The following is a 17,747-nucleotide window of genomic DNA, read 5'->3' on the forward strand; positions in this document are numbered from 1 at the left end:
ACTCTCAAAGAAAGTGTGGCCATTTAAGGGAAAGCTGCAAGCCCTTCTGAAATGCTCTGGGCAAGTAGCATAATCTTTTTTCATACCTTCTTTGAAGAGGGCAGGGTGTGGGCAGTTATAGCAGTGTGTGTCTAGAAATCCTCATCCCTCCATGTTCAAGACCTGGGTCACTATACTCCCTCATCAGGGAAGCTCAACGGATGTGTGCAGAGCAGCTGGCTGGGTATCTCCAGTTATTCAGTTTCTATAAGTTTGCAATCAAATGGTCAGACAAAATCGCAAGAGAAATTAGAGATCATCTGGTTGGGCTTTTAATTTCTGCAAGAGTCATGTGGGCTTGGGAGACAAGAATTACATGAAAAGAATCAAGCTCAAAGGTTTTTCTAGTTAGAGGGAAAATGAAGGAATATATCTGGGTAAAACACATGTACACATCTGACTAGCTGAAGAAATGCAAAATTAAATCAAATGACGTAATCACCTTGGTGAGGGTGACATAGTATAATCCAGCTTGAAAATATGACACATTCAAAGGATGCTATACACCACCCCATGTGAAAGTTTTGAAGTTGTTGTTACAGAGAATAAGTAGGATAAATGAGGGAACACTTGCAAAGTCATTCTAAGTCACCTTCATCCTGATACCCAAACCAAAGACACTACCAAATAAAGAAAATTACAGGCCACATATCGGAGGAGGAGATGATAACCCACTCCGGTAGTCTTGCCTGGAAAATCCCATGAACAGAAGAGCCTGGAGGTGGGGGGCTACAGTCCATGGGGTTGCAAAGACATGACTTTTCGGCTAAACAACAGGCCACACACAAGCTTAAAATGGCTTAAAGACTTAAATATAAGACACGATACCATAAAACTCCGAGAAGAGAACATAGGCAAAACATTCTCTGATATAAATTGTAGTAATGTTCTCTTAAGTCAGTCTCCCAAAGCAAAAGAAATAAAAGGAAAAATAAATAAACAGGACCTAATCAAACTTATAAGCTTTTGCACAGGAAAGGAAACCATAAACAAAACAAAAAGACAATCTCCGGACAGGGAGAAAATATTGGCAAATGATGTGACCGATAATGAATTAATCTCCAATATGTACAAACAGCTCATACAACTCAATATATAAAAAAAAAAACCTACTTAAAAAATGGGCAGAAGATACATAGACATTTCTCCAAAAAAGAGATACAGATAGCCAATAGGCACATGAAAAGATGCTCAACATTACTAATAATTAGAGAAATGCAAACATATGATGATCATACTAAGCAAACTAAGTCAAAAAGAGAAAGAGAAATACCATATAATATTTATATGTTGACTCTAAATTATGACACAAATGAACTTATCTACGAAACAGAAAGAAACTCATAGACATAGAGAGCAGACTTGTGGTTGCCAAGAGGGAGGGGAGGGAGGGATGGATTAAGAGTTTGGGACTAGCAGATGTAAACTATTATATATAGAATGAACAAACAACAAGGTATTACTGTATAGCACAGGGAACTATATTCAGTATCCAGTGTTAAACCATAACAGAAAAGTATGTGAAAAATAATGTATGTGTGTGTGTGTGTGTAACTGAATCACTTTGCTGCACAGCAGAAATTAACACATTGTAAATCAACTATATATAATAAATTTATATATCAATAAAATCAATTTTAAAACCTCTCTTCAAAGAAATTTAAGTTAGTGGATTGTACTCACCACATAATACAATAAACACAATCAATAGTAACTAGCATGTTTTAAAAATTTGACTGGATATAGCATAATATTAAGTAACATGAAGTTGTGTGTCACAAATGGAAACTGCCCTTCCCCCCACACCCCAAAATCAAAACACGTGTGCGAATTGTCGCAATCAATGATGTATTTGGGAAAGAGCAGGAATCAGTTGACATGTATCATCTTAATAGAAATTTGTAGAGGGTAGCAATTTACATAATCATAAAGCAAATCCCATAGGTTTGGAGCATGGAACACAAACCATAGAGCTTGTAATTTCTTAATTAGGCTTATGAAGTCGCTTTCATGAAATATGTATTTGTATGTTTTCTTTTTCTTCTATTAATATAACATGAGACTGAAAATACAGAAGAAACACTATCCTCAAAGTGAACCTTTCAGAGAGTCAGAGTTCAGTATTTTTGCATGATGGAGCTATAGTTTAAAACGAATCACTTGAAAAACATTGGCTATCTCTGTAACTGCCATGGCTCAAGCTGCCTTCATCCCACAACTACATATCATGATTTCCTTTGAAGGTGAGCTCCGCATAATTTATAAAAATCCAAACATTTTAGCTCACTCACTAAAATATTTTCCACATATCTATTCATACTTTACACATCTTTCTGTGTACATAATATAAATAGAAATTTATGAACACCCATTTCTTGTTTTCATAATAAGACCCAGCAGGAACAAACAGTTTTGGTTTGTGCACACTGACTAGATCAGATTTTACAGATTTTATTCTCTTGAGCAGAAAAGAGATGCATCATAACATAGCAATGTTATTTCTTTTATAAGTGATGCAGTACTTTAATATGGAACTACATTAGAGGCCCCCTTTCCCAAGCTATGACTGAAGGGCTATAGCAATTCTTACGAAAAACATGTTTCCACGTAGCTATCATAATTTATTTCCAGACGAGTCTTTTGTTATATCTCATATAAATATACAAATAATAAGAAAGGGAGCTAGGAATGCAACTAGAGATTACCACACTAAGTAAAGGAAGACAGAAAGAGAAAGACAAATACCATATGATATCACTTATATGTGGAGTCTAAAATATGACAGAAACAAACCTATCCAGGAAACAAAACAGGCTCACAGACATAGAGAACAGACCTGTGGTTGTCAAGAGGTGGGGAGGTGGGAAGGGGATACAGTGGGAGTTTAGGGTAAGTTCAGTTCAGTTCAGTTCAGTCGCTCAGTCATGTCCAACTCTTTGCGACCCCATGAACCGCAGCACGCCAGGCCTCCCTGTCCATCATCAGCTCCCGGAGTCTACCCAAACCCATGCCTATCGAGTTGGTGATGCCATCCAGCCATCTCATCCTCTGTCGTCCCCTTCTCCTCCTGCCCCCAATCCCTCCCAGCATTGGGGTCTTTTCCAATGAGTCAACTCTTCGCATGAGGTGGCCAAAGTACTGGAGTTTCAGCTTCAGCATCAGTCCTTCCAATGAACACCCAGGACTGATCTCCTTCAGGATGGACTGGCTGGATCTCCTTGCAGTCCAAGGGACTCTCAAGAGTCTTCTCCAACACCACAGTTCAAAACCATCAATTTTTTGGTGCTCAGCTTTCTTCACAGTCCAACTGTCACATCCATACATGACCACTGGAAAAACCATAGCCTTGACCAGACGGACCTTTGTTGGCAAAGTAATGTCTCTGTTTTTTAATATGCTACCTAGGTTGGTCATAACTTTCCTTCCAAGGAGTAAGCGTCTTTTAATTTCATGGCTGCAGTCACCATCTGCAGTGATTTTGGAGCCCCCAAAAATAAAGTCTGACATTGTTTCCACTGTCTCCCCATCTATTTCCCATGAGGTGATGGGACCAGATGCCATGATCTTAAAGATGCCAACTATTTGGGCTTCTCCGTGCAGGAGGGCCGAGAGGAGCTACTCCACGTTCAAGGTCAGGAGGGGTGGCCGTGAGAAGATACCCCTCGTCCAAGGTAAGGAGCAGCGGCTGTGCTTTGCTGGAGCAGCCGTGAAGAGATACCCCCACGTTCAAGGTAAGAGAAACCCAAGTAAGATGGTAGGTATTGCGAGAGGGCATCAGAGGGCAGACACATTAAAACCATTATCACAGAAAACTAGCTAACTTGATCACAGGACCACAGTCTTGTCTAACTCAACGAAACTAAGCCATGCTGTGTGGGGCCACCCAAGGCGGTCGGGTCATGGTGGAGAGGTCTGACAGAATGTGGTCCACTGGAGAAGGGAATGGCAACCACTTCAGTATTCTTGCCTTGAGAACCCCATGAACAGCATGAGAAGGCAAAATGATAGGATACTGAAAGAGGAACTCCCCGGGTTGGTAGGTGCTCAATATGCTACTGGAGATCAGTGGAGAAATAACTCCAGAAAGAATGAAGGAATGGAGCCAAAGCAAAAACAATATGTAGTTGTGGATGTGACTGGTGATAGAAGCAAGGTCTGATGCTGTAAAGAGCAATATTGCATAGGAACCTGGAATGTTAGGTCCACGAATCAAGGCAAATTGGAAGTGGTCAAACAGAAGATAGCAAGAGTGAATGTCCACATTTTAGGAATCAGCGAACTAAAATGGACTGGAATGGGTGAATTTAACTCAGATGACCATTATATCTACTACTGCGGGCAGGAATCCCTTAGAAGAAATGGAGTAGCCATCACAGTCAACAAAAGAGTCCGAAATGCAGGACTTGGATGCAATCTCAAAAATGACAGAATGATCTCTTTGTGTTTCCAAGGCAAACCATTCAATATCACAGTAATCCAAGCCTATGCCCCAACCAGTAACCCTGAAGAAGCCGAAGTTGAACGGTTCTATGAAGACCTACAAGACCTTTTAGAACTAACACCCAAAAAAGATGTCCTTTTCATTATAGGGGACTGGAATTCAAAAGTAGGAAGTCAAGAAACATCTGGAGTAACAGGCAAATTTGGCCTTGGAGTATGGAATGAAGCAGGCTTATAGAGTTGTGCCAAGAGAACGCACTGGTCATAGCAAACACCCTCTCCCAACAACACAAGAGAAGACTTTACACATGGACATCACCAGATGGCCAACACCGAAATCAGATTGATTCTATTCTTTGCAGCCAAAGATGGAGAAGCTCTATACAGTCAGCAAAAACAAGACCTGGAGCTGACTGTGGCTCAGATCATGAACTCCTTATTGCCAAATTCAGACTTAAACTGAAGAGAGTAGGGATAACCACTAGACCATTCAGGTATGACCTAAATCAAATCACTTATGACTATACAGTGAAAGTGAGAAATAGATTTAAGGGACTAGATCTGATAGGTAGAAAGCCTGATGAACTATGGACGGAGGTTCATGACATTGTACAGGAGACAGGGATCAAGACCATACCCATGGAAAAGAAATGCAAAAAGGCAAAATGGTTGTCTGAGGAGGCCTTACAAATATCTGTGAAAAGAAGAGAAGCAAAAAACAAAGGAGAAAAGGAAAGATATTCCCATTTGAATGCAGAGTTCCAAAGAATAGCCAGGAGAGATAAGAAAGCCTTCCTCAGTGATCAATGCAAAGAAATAGAGGAAAACAACAGAATGGGAAAGACTAGAGATCTCTTCAAGAAAATTAGAGATACCAAGGGAACATTTCATGCAAAAATGGGCTCAGTATAGGACAGAAATGGCATGGACCTAACAGAAGCAGAAGATATTAAGAAGAGGTGGCAATAATACACAGAAGAACTGTACAAAAAAGATCTTCACGACACAGATAATCACAATGGTGTGATCACTCACCCAGAGCCAGACATCCTGGAATGTGAAGTCAAGTGGGCCTTAGAAAGCATCACTACGAACAAAGCTAGTGGAGGTGATGGAATTCCAGTTGAGCTATTTCAAATCCTGAAAGATGATGCTGGGAAAGTGCTGCACTCAATATGCCAGCAAATTTGGAAAACTCAGCAGTGGCCACAGGACTGGAAAAGGTCTGTTTTCATTCCAATCCCTATGAAAGGCAATCCCAAAGAATGCTCAAACTACCGCACAATTGCACTCATCTCACACGCTAGTAAAGTATGCTCAAAATTCTCCAAGCCAGGCTTCAGCAATACATGAACCAAGAACTTCCAGATGTTCAAGCTGGTTTTAGAAAAGGCAGAGGAACCAGAGGTCAAATCGCCAATATCCGCTGGATCATCAAAAAAGCAAGAGAATTCCAGAAAAACATTTATTTCTGCTTTATTGACTATGCCAAAGTCTTCGACCGTGTGGATCACAATAAACTGTGGAAAATTCTGAAGGAGATGGGAATACCAGACCACCTGACCTGCCTCTTGAGAAACCTGTATGCAGGTCAGGAAGCAACAGTTAGAACTGGACATGGAACAACAGACTGGTTCCAAATAGGAAAAGGAGTACGTCAAGGCTATATATTGTCACCCTGCTTATTTAACTTATATGCAGAGTATATAATGAGAAACGCTGGGCTGGAAGAAGCACAAGCTGGAATTAAGATTGCCGGGAGAAATATCAATAACCTCAGATATGCAGATGACACCACCTTTATGGCAGAAAGTGAAGAGGAACTAAAAAGTCTCTTGATGAAAGTGAAAGAGGAGAGTGAAAAAGTTGGCTTAAAGCTCAACATTCAGAAAACTAAGATCATGGCATCTGGTCCCATCACCTCATGGGAAATAGATGGGGAGACAGTGGAAACAATGTCAGACTTTATTTTTGGGGGCTCCAAAATCACTGCAGATGGTGACTGCAGCCATGAAATTAAAAGACGCTTACTCCTTGGAAGGAAAGTTATGACCAACCTAGGTAGCATATTAAAAAACAGAGACATTACTTTGCCAACAAAGGTCCGTCTGGTCAAGGCTATGGTTTTTCCAGTGGTCATGTATGGATGTGACAGTTGGACTGTGAAGAAAGCTGAGCACCAAAAAATTGATGGTTTTGAACTGTGGTGTTGGAGAAGACTCTTGAGAGTCCCTTGGACTGCAAGGAGATCCAGCCAGTCCATCCTGAAGGAGATCAGTCCTGGGTGTTCATTGGAAGGACTGATGCTGAAGCTGAAACTCCAGTACTTTGGCCACCTCATGCGAAGAGTTGACTCATTGGAAAAGACCCCAATGCTGGGAGGGATTGGGGGCAGGAGGAGAAGGGGACGACAGAGGATGAGATGGCTGGATGGCATCACCAACTCGATAGGCATGGGTTTGGGTAGACTCCGGGAGCTGATGATGGACAGGGAGGCCTGGCGTGCTGCGGTTCATGGGGTCGCAAAGAGTTGGACATGACTGAGCGACTGAACTGAACTGAACTGAACTTACCCTAAACTCCCACTGTATCCCCTTCCCACCTCCCCACCTCTTGACAACCACAGGTCTGTTCTCTATGTCTGTGAGCCTGTTTTGTTTCCTGGATAGGTTTGTTTCTGTCATATTTTAGACTCCACATATAAGTGATATCATATGGTATTTGTCTTTCTCTTTCTGTCTTCCTTTACTTAGTGTGGTAATCTCTAGTTGCATTCCTAGCTCCCTTTCTTATTATTTGTATATTTATATGAGATATAACAAAAGACTCGTCTGGAAATAAATTATGATAGCTACGTGGAAACATGTTTTTCGTAAGAATTGCTATAGCCCTTCAGTCATAGCTTGGGAAAGGGGGCCTCTAATGTAGTTCCATATTAAAGTACTGCATCACTTATAAAAGAAATAACATTGCTATGTTATGATGCATCTCTTTTCTGCTCAAGAGAATAAAATCTGTAAAATCTGATCTAGTCAGTGTGCACAAACCAAAACTGTTTGTTCCTGCTGGGTCTTATTATGAAAACAAGAAATGGGTGTTCATAAATTTCTATTTATATTATGTACACAGAAAGATGTGTAAAGTATGAATAGATATGTGGAAAATATTTTAGTGAGTGAGCTAAAATGTTTGGATTTTTATAAATTATGCGGAGCTCACCTTCAAAGGAAATCATGATATGTAGTTGTGGGATGAAGGCAGCTTGAGCCATGGCAGTTACAGAGATAGCCAATGTTTTTCAAGTGATTCGTTTTAAACTATAGCTCCATCATGCAAAAATACTGAACTCTGACTCTCTGAAAGGTTCACTTTGAGGATAGTGTTTCTTCTGTATTTTCAGTCTCATGTTATATTAATAGAAGAAAAAGAAAACATACAAATACATATTTCATGAAAGCGACTTCATAAGCCTAATTAAGAAATTACAAGCTCTATGGTTTGTGTTCCATGCTCCAAACCTATGGGATTTGCTTTATGATTATGTAAATTGCTACCCTCTACAAATTTCTATTAAGATGATACATGTCAACTGATTCCTGCTCTTTCCCAAATACATCATTGATTGCGACAATTCGCACACGTGTTTTGATTTTGGGGTGTGGGGGGAAGGGCAGTTTCCATTTGTGACACACAACTTCATGTTACTTAATATTATGCTATATCCAGTCAAATTTTTAAAACATGCTAGTTACTATTGATTGTGTTTATTGTATTATGTGGTGAGTACAATCCACTAACTTAAATTTCTTTGAAGAGAGGTTTTAAAATTGATTTTATTGATATATAAATTTATTATATATAGTTGATTTACAATGTGTTAATTTCTGCTGTGCAGCAAAGTGATTCAGTTACACACACACACACACATACATTATTTTTCACATACTTTTCTGTTATGGTTTAACACTGGATACTGAATATAGTTCCCTGTGCTATACAGTAATACCTTGTTGTTTGTTCATTCTATATATAATAGTTTACATCTGCTAGTCCCAAACTCTTAATCCATCCCTCCCTCCCCTCCCTCTTGGCAACCACAAGTCTGCTCTCTATGTCTATGAGTTTCTTTCTGTTTCGTAGATAAGTTCATTTGTGTCATAATTTAGAGTCAACATATAAATATTATATGGTATTTCTCTTTCTCTTTTTGACTTAGTTTGCTTAGTATGATCATCATATGTTTGCATTTCTCTAATTATTAGTAATGTTGAGCATCTTTTCATGTGCCTATTGGCTATCTGTATCTCTTTTTTGGAGAAATGTCTATGTATCTTCTGCCCATTTTTTAAGTAGGTTTTTTTTTTTATATATTGAGTTGTATGAGCTGTTTGTACATATTGGAGATTAATTCATTATCGGTCACATCATTTGCCAATATTTTCTCCCTGTCCGGAGATTGTCTTTTTGTTTTGTTTATGGTTTCCTTTCCTGTGCAAAAGCTTATAAGTTTGATTAGGTCCTGTTTATTTATTTTTCCTTTTATTTCTTTTGCTTTGGGAGACTGACTTAAGAGAACATTACTACAATTTATATCAGAGAATGTTTTGCCTATGTTCTCTTCTCGGAGTTTTATGGTATCGTGTCTTATATTTAAGTCTTTAAGCCATTTTAAGCTTGTGTGTGGCCTGTTGTTTAGCCGAAAAGTCATGTCTTTGCAACCCCATGGACTGTAGCCCCCCACCTCCAGGCTCTTCTGTTCATGGGATTTTCCAGGCAAGACTACCGGAGTGGGTTATCATCTCCTCCTCCGATATGTGGCCTGTAATTTTCTTTATTTGGTAGTGTCTTTGGTTTGGGTATCAGGATGAAGGTGACTTAGAATGACTTTGCAAGTGTTCCCTCATTTATCCTACTTATTCTCTGTAACAACAACTTCAAAACTTTCACATGGGGTGGTGTATAGCATCCTTTGAATGTGTCATATTTTCAAGCTGGATTATACTATGTCACCCTCACCAAGGTGATTACGTCATTTGATTTAATTTTGCATTTCTTCAGCTAGTCAGATGTGTACATGTGTTTTACCCAGATATATTCCTTCATTTTCCCTCTAACTAGAAAAACCTTTGAGCTTGATTCTTTTCATGTAATTCTTGTCTCCCAAGCCCACATGACTCTTGCAGAAATTAAAAGCCCAACCAGATGATCTCTAATTTCTCTTGCGATTTTGTCTGACCATTTGATTGCAAACTTATAGAAACTGAATAACTGGAGATACCCAGCCAGCTGCTCTGCACACATCCGTTGAGCTTCCCTGATGAGGGAGTATAGTGACCCAGGTCTTGAACATGGAGGGATGAGGATTTCTAGACACACACTGCTATAACTGCCCACACCCTGCCCTCTTCAAAGAAGGTATGAAAAAAGATTATGCTACTTGCCCAGAGCATTTCAGAAGGGCTTGCAGCTTTCCCTTAAATGGCCACACTTTCTTTGAGAGTCAGTTTTACAAAATGATTTCACTTTCTTTCTCTGGCTAAGCAGCAGAATGAACACTGGCATCTGGGTGTGCAGAGAGTCATTTACTGAATACTTCTCATGCACCCTTGCTCTATGCTAAATGTGTTTTCCATGTATCACCTGAACTTCATGCTTATAATCACCCTATGGGATGGAAACTGTTCCCCTTTTACAGATGAAGAAAACTGAGGCTAAAGAAGATGAGTCTGCTGATTCTCAGAATTGATGTCTAAAAATAAAACAGGTTTTATGTAAATAACACATTTCTTTACATTGGGCAATTTTCAAGTTTGTCATTTTTCATGTTTCCCTTTAAAAAAAGTCAACAAATTTTTCCTACAAGAGGCCAAGCTGGTGAATACTTTTGACTTTGTAGGCCATGAGTTTTCTATTGACAACTACTGAACCCTGCTTCAATGTAGAGGGAGAGTGGCCCTAATAATACATGAGAGAGTGTATGTGGCTGTGTTCCACTAAAACTTTATTTACAAACTCAGGTTGTAGTTTGCTGATGATGGAAATGTTCTAAAATTGGATTGTTGGTTACCCAATTCTATAAGTTTACTAAAAAGCATTGAACTATACACCAAAAATGAGTGGTATTGTTGTATGTCAATTATACCTCAATAAAGCTATTTTTTAAAAAAGAGTTGGCTTCTGGTTTTAGATAGCATGTATAGTCAAAGCTATGGGTTTTCCAATAGTCCTGAACATCTGTGAGAGTTGGACCATGAAGAAGGCCAGGCACCGAAGAATTGATGCTTTCGAACTGTGCTGCTGGAGAAGACTCTTCAGAGTCCCTTGAACAGCAAGGAGACCAAACCAGTCAATCCTAAAGGAAATCAACCCTGAATATTCATTGGAAGGACTGGTGCTGAAGCTGAAGCTCCAGTACTTTGGCCACCTGATTTGAAGAGCCGACTCATTGGAAAAGACCCTGATGCTGGGAAACATTGAAGGCAAAAGGAGTAGAGGATGTCAGAGGATGAGATGGTTGGATGGCATCGCTGACACAATGGATGTGAGTTTGAGCAAACTCGGGGAGATAATGAAGAATATTCACTAATCACAAATTGTTCTCACATAGAGCAAACCACCTCTTGTCTTTTTTTTTTTCTTTGCAAATTCCTCCTCAATTTTTATTTATGATATATTCCTCTCAGGATGATCAGAAAAAAAACACCTGAAAACCCACTGATGAACTAGAAACTCTGCTCACGAAAGAATTGACTCCATGGCTCCTTATTTGTATTTGCCTTCTTCTTAAATATACTTCTCCTCAGGCTGAGCAGAGGCAGCCAGTGCTCTACTGTGAAACAGACAATTCTGGAGAGTTCTTTATCAGCTCACATACAGGAGGGAAAATTCATGCTTCAGGTTTGATATCTATAACCTTGGCTCTAAATATCTGTTGCTCAAACACAGAGACACATTTGATCTTTCTGAAGCAATTAAATATGCACTAATGCCTGTTTTCATTTATAAATGCCAACACATAATAACCAACTAAGAATCATGACATGGTGTTACTTTCTTTTTATTTTACCATCTCCTTAACTGTGTAACACATTTTTAAAAAGTATTTCAGGTACTTCTTTTATTTTCATAAACTTCTAAAAGATACATAGAGGGTTTTGGTCTCCTCAGGGTGTAGCTCAATTGGTGGCAATTAATGAGGACAGAACATCATAGTGCTTCCTTCAAGGGTGTTACCAGCTGTGTGGAGTCATGTAAAAGCTCCTTGCAGTGTGAGTGTGGCGGGACCATGGAAAATGCCAGAAGAAAAGCATCAGGAAACCTCAAGAATATTTTAAGGCCCCTGGCCCCGTCCTACAAGCTCACTCAGAATAAAGATACAAAAGAAAAGGAACAGAGAAGCTCAAAAGTCATTGCCCTGGGGCGGGGGGAGGGAAGCAGTGGTTTTCTGTCACATCAGATGCTGATGTGAGCCTTTATCAAGTCTGTCAAAACTAAATGAAAGAAGACAATCTCATCTTCATAATTAATTTCCCTGTTTCTTGCCTTAATCTGCACTGCCCAGGCAGTTAATCTTTGCTCAATATGCTTTTTTCTCCCTACTTAACTATTAATAAAATCTCCTACGTGAGAAGGCAGAATGCTACATGCCAACTGGGAGAGTGAGCTTCAAGGCTGTGCGAGATGATAGAAAAGAGGAGAGAAGGGCAAACAAGACATGGGACGAGTTGGATGGACCTAGAGGTGATCATACTCAGTGAAGTAAGTCAGACAGAGAAAGACAAATATATATCACTTATATGTGGAATCTCTACAAATTATATAAATGAACTTACTTACAAAACAGAAATAAACTTACAGACTTAGAAAACAAACTTACGGTTACCAAAGGGGATAGTGAGAGGGTGGGAGAGGAATAAATCAGGAGTTTGAGATTGTTTGTTTGTTAATTATAGTACAGTTGATTTACAATATCCTGTTAGTTTCAGGTGGACAGCACATTGATTCTGTTATACATAGGTATCTATTCTTTTTTTTTTTTTTACAATAAAGGTCTCATTGATATATCTATTCTTTTTCAGATTCTTTTCCTTTATATGTTATTACAAAATGCTTGAGTATTTTTCCCTTTGTTATATAGTAGATCCTGATTGGTTATCTATTTTATATATAATAGTGTGTACCTGCTAACCCCAACCTCCTAATTTATACCTTCCCCCACCCTTGGGATTAAAATATACACACTACTATATATAAAATAATTAACAAGGACCTACTGTATAGTACAGGGAACTATAGTCAATATCTTGTAATAACCTATAATGGAAAAGAATTTAGAAAAGAATACACACACACACACACACACACACACACACACACACTGGAGAAGGGAGTGGCAAACCACCCCAGTATACTTGCCATGAGAACCTCATGAACTGTATAAAAGGATAAAAAGATACAACACTGAAAGATGAGTCCCCCAGGTCAGAAGGTGTCCAATATGCTACTGGTGAAGAGCAGAATAGAACTACTAATAGCCCCAGAAAGAATGAAGTGGCTGGGCCAAATGACCCTCAGTTGTGGATGTGTCTGGTGATTAAAGTAAAATCCGATGCTGTAAAGAACAGTATTGTATAGGAACCTGGAATGTTAGGTCCACGAATCAAGGCAAATTGGACATGGTCAAGCGGGAGATGGTAAGAATAAACATCGGAATCTTAGCAATCAGTGAACTAAAATGGACGGGAATGGGCAAACTTAATTCAGATGACCATTGTATCTACTACTGTGGGCAAGAATCCCATAGAAGAAATGGAGTAGCCCTCATAATCAACAAAAGAGTTTGAAATGCAGTCCTTGGGTGCAACCTCAAAAATGACAGAATGATCTTGGTTTGTTTCCAAGGCAAGCCATTCAACATCACAGTAATCCAAGTCTATGCCCCTGATGCCAATGTCGAAGAAGGCAAAGTTGATCAGTTCTGTGAAGACCTAGAAGACCTCCTAGAACTAATATCAAAAAAAATGTTCTATTCATCATTGGGGGCTGGAAAGTAAAAGTAGGAAGTCAAGAGATACCTGGAGTAACAGGCAAGTTTGGCCTTGGAGAACAAAATGAAGCAGAGCAAAGGCTAACTGAATTCTGCCAAGAGAATGCACTGGTCATAGCAAACACCCTTCTTCAACAACACAAGAGATGACTTTACACGTGGACATCACCAAATGGTTGATACCGAAATGAAATTGATTACATCCTTTGTAGCTGAAGATGGAGAAACCATATACAGTCAGCAAAAACAAGACCTGAAGCTGACTGTGGCTCAGATCATCAACTTCTCATAGCAAAATTCAGGCTTAAACTAAAGAAAGTGGGGATGAATTATGCACTGGAGTTAACAAATAGATTCAAAGGGTTCAATCTAGTAAATAGTGTGTCTGAAGAACTATGAATGGAGGTCCATAATATTGTACAGGAGGCATTGAAAAAAACCATCCCAAAGAAAAATGAAAGCAAGAAGGTAAAGTGGTTATCTGAGGAGGGCTTACAAATAGCTGAAGAGAGAAGAGAAGCGAAAAGCAAGAAAACAACAGAAGGGAAAAGACTAGAGGTCTCTTCAGCAAAATTGGAAATACCAAGGGAACATTTTGCCCAAGGATGGGTACAATAAAGGAAAGAAATGGTAGAGACCTAGTAGATGCTGAAGAAATCAAGAAGAGATGGAAAGAATACATGGAAGAACAGTACAAAAAAGATCTTAATGAATGGGATTGCTACAATGGTGTGGTCAGTCACCCAGAGCCAGATATTCTGGAGTGTGAAGTCAAGTGGGCCTTAGGAAGCACTGCTGTTAATAAAACTAGTGGAGGTGGTGGAATTCTAGTAGAGCTATTCAAAACCCTAAAGGATGATGCCATCAAGGTGTTGCATTCAATATGTCAGTAAATCTGGAAAACTCAGCAGTGGCCACAGGACTGGAAAAGGGCAATCCTCATCGAAATTCCCAAGAAGGGTAGTACTAAAGAATGTTCTAACCATCAGACAGTTGCACTCACTTCCCATACTAGTAAGGTCATGCTTAAAATCTTGCATGCTAGGCTTCAGCATTATGCAAACCAAAAACTTCCAGATATCCAGGCTGGGTTTAGAAAAGGCAGAGAATCTAGAGATCAAATTGCCAGCATTCGCTGGATCTCAGAGAAAGCAAGAGAATTCCAGAAAAACATCTATCTCTGTTTCATTGACTACTCTAAAACATTTGACTGTGTGGATCATAACAAACTGGAATATTCTTAATGAGGTGGGAATACCAGACCACATTACCTGACTCCTGAGAAACCTGTGTGTGGGTCAGGAAACAACAGTTAGAACCCTGTATGGAACAATTGATTGGTTCAAGATTGAGAAAGAAGTACGACAGGGCCGTCTGCTCTCGCTCTGCTTAACCTGTATGCTGAGAACATCATGAGAAATGCTGGGCTGGATGAGTTACAAGCTGGAATCAAGAGAGGTGGGAGAAACATCAACAACCTCAGATATGTGGATGATACAACTCTAATGGCAGAAAGTGAAGAGGAACTAAAGAGCTTCTTGATGTGGGTGAAGGAGGAGAGTGAAAGAGCCTGCTTAAAACTAAATATTAAAAAAACTAAGATCATGGTATCTGGCCCCATTACTTCATGGCAAACAGAAGCGGAAAAGGTGGAAGTAGTGACAGATTTCCTCTTCTTGGGCTCTAAAATCATTGCAGATGGTGACTGCAGCCATAAAATCAGAAGACGATTGCTTCTTGGCAGGAAAGTGATGACAAATCTAGACAATGTATTGAAAAGCAAAGACATAACTCTGCCAACAAATGTCCGTATAGTCAAGGCTATGATCTTCCCAATGGTCACATACAGCTGTGAGAGCTGGACTGTAAAGAAGCAGAGCACCAAAGAATTGATGCCCTCAAACTGTGGTGCTGGAGAAGACTCCTGAAAGTCCCTTAGATATCATGGAAATCAAACCAGTCAGTCTAAAGGGAAATCAACCCTGAATACTCATTGGAAGGACTGATGCTGAAACTGAAGCTCCAGTATCTGGTCACCTGATGTGAACAGCTGACTCATTGATAAAGTCCCTGATGCTGGGAAAGACTGAGGGCAGAAGGAGAAGAGGACATCAGAGGATGAGATGACTGGATGGCATCACTGAGGAAATGGACATGAACTTGGGCAAACTTCGGGAGATGGTGAGGGACCTGTGGGCCCGGCGTGTTGCAGCCTATGGGGTCACAAAGAGTTGGACACAACTGGGCAACTGAACAACAATAACACATATACAAACACACATATATAATTTAATCACTATACCTGAAACTAACACACCACTGTAACTCAGCTGTATTTAAATAAAAATTAAAAAAGAAAAAGGGGAAGAGAGAAAAAGGAAAGGAAGGGATGATAAGGCTGAGTAAGTGAACAGAGTAAGGGAAGAAGAAAAGTTGGACTTTGAGAAAAGATAAAACATCCAAGTTCTCCCACAGCAATCATGTATCGGAAGCCAACCCAGAAATTCTTTCTAGGAAAGCCTTGCCTGTCCTATGGGTGACCCTGGGTAGGTCTGCCTGCCACCATGTAGTATCTGAATGGATTTCTTTCCAGATAAATATTCAAGTTCCATTCTATAAGAATCAACTCTCCTGAGTTCCAAGCTTCTGGATCCAACTATATTGACAGCATGAAATCTCAGCCTGCTGACTACTCGCCAAAGAGAACCACCCACTTAGCAAAAGCTCAGTCCCAAGAAACAGTGTTTGTACATCATTTACAGTCCACTCTGCTATCTTCTTGATTCAACTGCACATACATTAAATGCTAGCCTTGTACAGACCAGATCATCGGAGATGTATGTTCTTTACCCATTTTACTTTGGCACTTCCCAGTCTTACATTTACTGCCCTGAGCTTTGGTATTAGACCATCAGGCAATATAAGAGAGTTGATAAAAAGTAAGTCCAATTGCTTTCTTGGTGTCTAGGGCAGGGGATGTTGTTTGGTTTTTAGCACAAAGTATATTGTTCTCTTTAGTATAAGACAAAGAAGAACATTCTTTCAAGACCCCAGGGCAGGGTCTATTACATATGCTCCTTCTGAACTATGAAGGGTCTTTAATTTGGCTCAAGTTGGGATATGGAGTCTGTGTCTCTCTCTCTCTCTAATAGAACTTATTTTTTAAAGCACTTTTGGGTTCACAGTAAAACTGAACAGAAACTGTAGTAATTTCCCATATAGCCCCCACCCCACACTTACACAGCCACCATTATCAACATCCCCCACCAGAGTACTACATTTGTTACCATCAATGAAACTACATTAACACATTATAGTCATCCAGATTTCATCATTACATTAGGATTCAATCTTGGTGTTATACATTCTATGGGTTTGGGCAAATGTATAGTGACAGGTATCTACCATTGCAGTATCATATAGAATAATTTCACTGCCCTAAAAATCCTCTGTGCTTTGTCTATTCATCCTCCCCTCCCTCCTAACCCCTGGCAACCACTGATCTTTTTATTTCTCTATATTTTTGCCTTTTTCAGTATGTTATATAGTTGCAATTATATAGTATACAGTCTTTTCTCTCTCTTAGGAATATGCACTTACGTTTTCTCTGTGGCTTTTCATAACTTGATAGCTCATTTCTCTTTAGCTCTGAAGAATATTCTATTGTCTGGATGTACCACAGTGTATGTATCCAGTCTCTTATTGAAGGACATCTTGATTGCTTCCAAGGTTTGGCAATTATGAATCAAACTGCTATAAACATTCATATGCAGGTTTTTGTGTGGACATGAATCTTCACTTCATTTAAGTAAATACCGACAAACATGCTTGCTGGATCATATGTTGATAGTATATTTAGTTTTGTAAAATACTGCCGAACTGTCTTCTAAAGTGGCTATATAACATCATTCCTTACCAGCAATGAATGAGAGTTCCTGTTGCTCCATGTCGTCACCAGCATTTGGTATTGTCGGTGTTTCTAACAGTGTGTAGCAATATCTCACTGTTATTTTAATTTGCAGTTCCTTAATGTCATATGATGGACTTCCCTGGTGGCTCAGATGGTAAAGAATCTGCTTGCAATGTGGGAGACCTGGGTTTAATCCTTGGGTTTGGAAGAACCCCTGGAGGAGGGTATGGCATCCCACTCCAGTATTCTTGCCTGGAGAATCCCCATGGACAGAAGAGCCTGGCGGACTACAGTCCATGGGATCACAAAGAG

This window comes from Cervus canadensis, chromosome X (genome assembly GCF_019320065.1).
Source record: "Cervus canadensis isolate Bull #8, Minnesota chromosome X, ASM1932006v1, whole genome shotgun sequence".
NCBI classification, from domain to species: domain Eukaryota; kingdom Metazoa; phylum Chordata; class Mammalia; order Artiodactyla; family Cervidae; genus Cervus; species Cervus canadensis.